This window comes from Cryptotermes secundus, unplaced genomic scaffold (genome assembly GCF_002891405.2).
Source record: "Cryptotermes secundus unplaced genomic scaffold, Csec_1.0 scaffold131, whole genome shotgun sequence".
Taxonomy (NCBI): Eukaryota; Metazoa; Arthropoda; class Insecta; order Blattodea; family Kalotermitidae; genus Cryptotermes; species Cryptotermes secundus.
In genome coordinates, this window is record NW_019742552.1 from 230197 (window position 1) to 237515 (window position 7319).

The following is a 7319-nucleotide window of genomic DNA, read 5'->3' on the forward strand; positions in this document are numbered from 1 at the left end:
TGAGACAGAGACTAAACCAGTATCGGGTAACAGGTTTCTAGATGTTTTACTGCTGCTCTTAAAGAGGAGAATTCTGCTCCGCGTTCTTCCGTTTCTCTTGCATATCAGGAATTAATTTTTTACCCGAACTTATTTTACGCTCACAAGTAGTGAATATTCTTAGAAATATGCCGTATAAGCTTACTGGTATTTCGTAACATCAACATAAAATATCATTTTCAAGTCAATGCAACTTCTTGCTTTGGGACCTCCGATCTAGTCTATTTATGCTGTGATTAGATTCGCTAGAGAATAATTCATAAACGTTTCTTTCAGAAACAGCAAATATTTGAACATTCTACTTTTAAACATTTGGGAGCAGGGATAGTGTAGTCGATATAGCGACTGGCTACAGAGACGACCAAGGGGTAGGAGTTCGAGTCCCGGTAGGGGCAAGAATCTTTTCTTTTCCACATCGTACAGACCGGCTCTGGGGCCCACCCAGCCTCAGGGGCTCTTTCCCAGGGGGTAAAGCGGCAGGGGAGTGAAACTGATCATTCACCTCCAACTAGAACCGAGGTCAAGAAAATGTGGATCTGTACATCCACTCTCCCATACGCCTTCATAACGTAGTACTTAATTAGTTGCGTACAGGTTCAACTTTTTTTTTCTCCTTGGCACTACAGCCCCAGTGGGCCTAGACCTACTCCCATGAACTCTCCGTTCACTTCGGTTTTTCTCGATCTTACACATACGGTAGGACTCCTTGGGCGAGTGATCAGCTCGTCGCAAGGCCTCTACCTGTAGACAAACACAGAAAAACGCACACAAACATCCATGCCCTGAGTGGGATTCGAACCCACGATCCCCGCTTCCGAACGAGAGAAGACAGTGCATGCCTTAGACCGCTCGGCTACCGTGACCGGCTGGATCAACTTTACCTTTTACTTTTAAACATTTAATAATGCATGACATTCAGAAATCAGAACGTGAGGCAGGCAGATACTAATATGGGAGCATTGTACAACTACCTCCGCCATCTTTGTTTTGCGGTTATGTAGTGGACCTCACACTGTGTTGTACCATAATCTGCTTAATAACACAAATTTCTTGTTCGTGAGTCTTTGAATCGATTGGTGATCAAAGGGCCGGTGGAGCTTGTTAGCAGATTTCGGATGAGCGAACAAAGAAATAGCGCGCTGTATTTATTCCGCAACCTCTTTGGATCGGATGGGATTATTTAGAAGTCTCGGCTGAGAGCGGGTGGCGTTGCTGGAGTATACTTAACTGCAATGCGGACTGGATACTTCACAGGAGGAGCGTTTTGAAGGAGACGTCGAGTAACCCCACGAGTGGCAGAGAAGGCACCTCTAAAGAAGTTCGGAATGGTGATTTTTACCACCAACGATTCCACCTTTATAAGACTGCGCGTTTTATTTCTTCTTCCTCTCCACTTCTTTCAATGGTTTGAACATTCATTCATTCAAATATCAGTTTGTTTTCTTCATACTGAAACTATGGGATGTCCATCGAAATATTATAAATAACCTACAAGTGTATGTCCAGTGATTATTATCGTTTTGTTGTTGTTCAACAGGTATTTATCGAAGCTGGACATCTTTGTTTCCATATTAATGTTATGTTGGACACTGTCCATTATTTGGGCCTCAGACAGTGAGCAATCAACTGATGACCGGAACAGATCCGACTCTGGAAGCGTCGCGACCACCCTACGTCAAATGTACCTGAGACAATGGACAGTGTCCAATATAATATTCTCATATTGAATCAAGCACGGTCTCATACCTGCCCTTGAAAAAATGATATGATCTATGAAAAGCATCGCGATAGGCTTGCATTTCGTAGAGGCCGTTGCTTGAGAGATAATTTAATGACGCCAAGTCAGACGCTAAACATGCGGGTACACACGAGTTCGTAGCTTGGAGTACGAGTGTCAGTTAATTATAAACACATAAAAAAATTTAACAATTCTTAATCTCATACTAGACTTCAATTCGGCCACATAACCAGAAAAGAGGTAAAGTTATGCCTGTAACAGGCCATGAAGGCCCATAGCGTTGTGAGAAGTCGAGGCTCCCACATTTCTAGACAGTCGGCTTACAGATGGCGGTAAGGTCGTCAGCCTTACGTGCCGGCCGCCCTTTGCCCCCGGGGAAGATTCCTGGTACTCATTTCTGTTAGCAGCTGAGTCGACCCCAGAGTCATAGTGCGGCTGAAAGGATTAGGTCAATTTGAAAACCCCAATGACCTCATCGGAAATCGAACTCGCAAACTTCCGACTTTTAGCATAGTGTCTCAATTACGCTACCACGTACCCCCTTCGACTACTTATCTACCCGGGCTAATTGTCTCTTTATTGGTACTTTGGATATGGTATTAGTAAGTTTCTGCCACAACCGTTCCGGATGCGATGGTAAAGAGAAAGCTTCTCGGCGTCCCTTTGAGAAGTGCAAAGGAGCCTCTAGCAGTTCTACTGACTGAGCTGTCGTGACTCACAAAGTAAGAGTAACGAAAACGAAGTTTTGAAAGAATTAAGAAGTGAATATTAGATCATATATATATATTATCCTAGGGCACGCTGTAGAGTAATTTGTTGGGACACTACGCTACAAGTCGGGAGATTGCGAGTTCGAATCCCGAAGAAGTCATTGGATTTTTTCAATTGATCTAATCCTCCCAGGCGCACCATGGCTCTAGAGTCGACTCAGACCCTAACAGAAATGAGTACCAGGAATCTTCGCGAGTTGTGAAGAGCGACCGGGGCGTAAGGCTGATGATTTCACAGCCATCTATGAGCCGATTGTCTAGAAAATATGGGCGCCTCGGCGTCTCTCAACCCTATGGGCCTCTGTGGCCTGTTACAGGGATACCTTTACCTTATATATACATATGTATTATACTAGATAATATTTTTCAATCCAAAGAACAATGAAATTCTGGTAAGGAACAGGTACATGTTTATATGGGTATCAAATAAGTAATACACTGCTGGACATAATTTCTGCTACAGATTCTCATATCCAGGAAAACTAGCCGGGGCAGAAATTTAATGGGACATATCAGATGTTGGTCTATGCTGATGGTGTGAATCTTCTGGGTCATAATATAGATACGATAAAGAAAAGGAAACAAAATTTAAATGACACTAGTAAGGTGGTTGGCCAAGAAGTAAATAGAAGAGAAAACTAAGTATACTCGTATGTTGCTGTCTCGTCAACAAAATACAGGGAAAAATCATGACATAAGAAACAGGTAACAGATGTTTTGAAAATATGGCACAGTTCAGATATTTTGGAACGATGATAACAAATAAAAAAAGAGGAGATTGAACTCGGATAATGCTTGCTACCATTCAGTCCAGAACCTTTGTCTTCTAATCTGGTGTCTAGAAACGTAAAATTTAGAATATACAATACCATAATTTTCCTATGGTTCTGTATGGGTGCAAAACTTTGTCCTCAACATTAAAGGAGGAACATAAACTGAAAGTGTTTGAGAATGAGGTGCTGAGAAGGATACTTAGACTGGAAAAAGATTAAGTGAAAGGAGGTTTGTGAAAACTGCACAATGAGGAGCTTCGTAACTTGCATATTTCGCCAAGTATAATTGGAATTATCAAGTCAAGGTGGATGGGCAGGGCATGTAGCACGAAAGGGGAAGAAGAGGAATGCATACAGGATATTGGCGGCAAAGACAAAGGAAAGGGACCACTAGGAAACCAAGATGTAAGTGGGTGGATAATATTAAAATGGATCTTAGGAAGATAGGATGAAGTGGTATGGAGTGGATTGATCTGGCTCAGAATAGGTACCAGTGGAGGGCTTTATGCTGTAATAAACCTTCAGGTTCAATAAAATGTTTGGAAGTTTGTATGTAGCTGAACAACTGGTGGCTTCTCAAGAAGTGCTTAGCTCCATGAAGTTAGTTTAGTTAACCAGCTAACCAGAATAGTCAGCTCAAGCGGTTAGTGTCTGGCTTCCCACCGCGACGGCCCGGGTTCGATCCCTGGTCTGGTCAAGTGGGATTTGTGGTTGACAAAGTGGCGATGGGGCGGGTTTCCTCTGCCAATCTTCATTCCACCAAATCCTCCATCATCATAATCACCAGGGGCAGGCTACAATAGGCCAATCAGTGGCCATCGTGCCGAGTGAACCCAGTTGGACTTCATCCCCACTAAGCAAATAAAAAAAAAATAACCAGAAGAGTCACTGAATTTTGGATGGCTGAAAGTGTTCCTGGAAGAGAGAGCAATAGAGCCAGGAGGATGAGAGGTCAGCAAATATGGATTGCTTTTAGTAAAGATGACCATTTTATTCGAACTGAATGAGGCTGCACTGGTAGCAGTTCTTCTAGAAGTCCATGTTAAAGATAAGAACATGGTATTTGTCTTCATAGCTGGTGCTATCTGGAAAGGAAAGTCCTTTTTATTTGACATCTTTCTGAGGTATACGTTAACGTAAGGAATTCCTGATTAGATGGGCAATGAAAACAAACCTCTTGAAGTAAGTTTTGAGGTTTTCACGGCGATGACTATGAAGAAAGTCACCTTCTGGGTTTAGGCGCCGTGTATTCTTCGTTTTGGCCGACGTTTCGGAGGAACGTATCGCCTCCATCTTCAGAGCAGTTGAATGGCTTGGAATGCAGAGAGCAGTAGCAGTGCTACTTCTTCAAACCACTTGAAGGTGGGGTATGGCATTGAAATTCACAAGGAGACATTATGGGTATTCTTATATGGCTCAAAGTCTTTGATACTGGTCATTCAAATGTAGCACAAGTTACCATTATTCTATGGACTCGCAAGAAGCCTTTGACAGTGAAAGTACAGTGCAGGATTTTGCCACTGTGTTTACATTGAGCACAATGCTGAGTTCTGTCCAAACCTACAACCTCCTGCAGAGCCTACATCATGATAATTTGCAGTGCCTTCAGCTTTTCATTAAATATGGTGGGTTAGCACTGGAATATGATGGACATACACCCTTCCGAAAACTACAGTTCCTGGTGAAAGGCTGGAGTTTTCCATATGAAGCATGCTATTGAGCTGGAGGGGTAGTCATTTTGAGAAGGAGGTTAAAGGTGTCAGATGAACAACATTCTGAGGTACAGCCACTAAAAGAACACATCATATAATTTTTTCAGACACATCCTGCTTCTTGATGAGTCATCCAGGACTCAAAGTGGCAATAAATCCAGCCTTTGGTCGATGGTTATCAGACATTGAGCCAGACTTCAGGAAACAACTTCAGAAATTTGTCCTAATGATGCTGGTACTGAGTATTTTATTGTAAAATAAATTAGAGGTCAGAAAATGAAGACAGAAGAATTGCTCTAGTGCTTTAAATGATACATTCAAATGTACAAAAGGAACAGATTGCCTGAACTGAAACCCATGTTCACTGCTACAGCTAAGCCAACAATCTGGCAGCAGTAGCAGCAGCCAGAGAACCATATTGTCATGTGTATCTGTAGTAACATGACTAATAATTGTGGATTATAGATTTGATGATTGCATTTATTTGACGTCTCTATTACAATTACACTGGATTATAACAGTTCACACATTTAACCCCTTCTGGATAATAAATCTCTCACTGATGCCTGGATTTTGCACTGGTGTCTAGTCTCCAGTATTCTCAAATTCTGCTTAGTTCTGCTTAGCTCTTGAAAGAACACTGATTCACTGCTGACTCACTTCTCACTTCTCTATTGCTACTGCTGCTACTTTATATTTGCTTGTCGTACCAAATAGGAGACACATAGTCGAACAGCTTAGCTATCCATTGTCATGAAAGCGACATCTCCATTGTGCAGGAAACGTCTGTCTACACGGTTGTGAGAACAGTGCTTATCGAGCCATTACTCAACAATCAACTGTTCCAGCTGGTCATCCTGGATATGTGTATCAATAAACCATTATATATGCAATGGATTCACATGTCACAATGTACAGCGTTGATTGAGTGGGTATGTGGTGATGCAAGTTCATATGTTGGCCCTGCAAGTCTTGAAGCTGAACACCAGAAAATTAAAGATGAATTGTTAAATCAGTTCATCAGTACACCCAAAATGGGAGGAGAAACTCTTCTGTATCATGCAAGAAGAGGTTAGATGAGGAACTTGAAGATCTCTACGGATGATTCAGGATGTCAGTGAATGTACTGGGACCATCTTAGAAGCTGAAAGATCTCCTACTACATTCTTTGGTAGGTCTGTGATATTTTGCACTTTACTTGGATTGTTTCGACTTGGCCTGAGCTATTTTTGTAGTCTATTTCATGAAGCTTTATTGAAGTTGACTCTGGGGCAGCACTCACTGACTACTAGTAACTTCATTCTGGGACTGGATGCCCTGTGTGCCCATGATGCATTCATTGATTTGAGGTGCAACAGGCTACAATTGAGCAATGAAGAAGTGTTTTTGTGATTGTCATTCATTACATTCTACACATTTCCTTACATTTTAACAAATTTGTATATGCAGGATAAATATCAACTGGTGAGTTGATGACTGCTTGTGATGAAAACATGTAATGTACAGTTATAAATTAAACATTAAGCATTCAGCATACATATGTGCAATTGTTTTAATATATTAGTCCATATTAAGCTTTATGTGTGTTTTGTTGTTAGGAGCTACATTTGTGAATGTTTAATACCTGGAACTTCCCAAATAGTTTATCATGTCATACTTTACTTATACATTGAAGTGAATGGAAAACTCTGTTGTGAATTATGTAACATTGGCCAATGTATTCAGTTATATTTTATTAGCGTGTTTTTAATTATACAATTCAATAAAGTTCAATAAAATTACGAGGTGGCCGATGATATTCAGTGATCTTGTCAATATGACTAACTATTAAGTTATACTTAGAGGGTGTCATTAATCGGCTACTTGGCAGTTCCATAGTTGCTGGCTTCCCACTGTGGTGGCGCGTGTTTGATCCTGGGTCTGGTCAAGTGTGATTTGTGGTGGGCAAAGTGGCGCTGGAGGGGGTTTTCTCCAAGTACTTCGGTTTCCCCTGCAAATCTTCATTCCACCAAATTCTCCATCATCATAACCACCTGGAGCAGGCTACAATAGGCGAATCAGTGGCCGCAATGCTGAGTGGACCCAGTTGGACTCCACCCCCCACTAAGATAGTTTAAAAAAAATTAATCAGCTACTTTGTTGAAGATCATATTCGGCATGTGTTGGTGAAATATAATGGTAGTATTGCAAATCTGGATGTATAATTTGTTTTAATGTTCATTTGGCAGCCTGACTTGCAAAAGTTAATGTGATTTCAAGAGTTATGATATTTAAAATATAACTACAT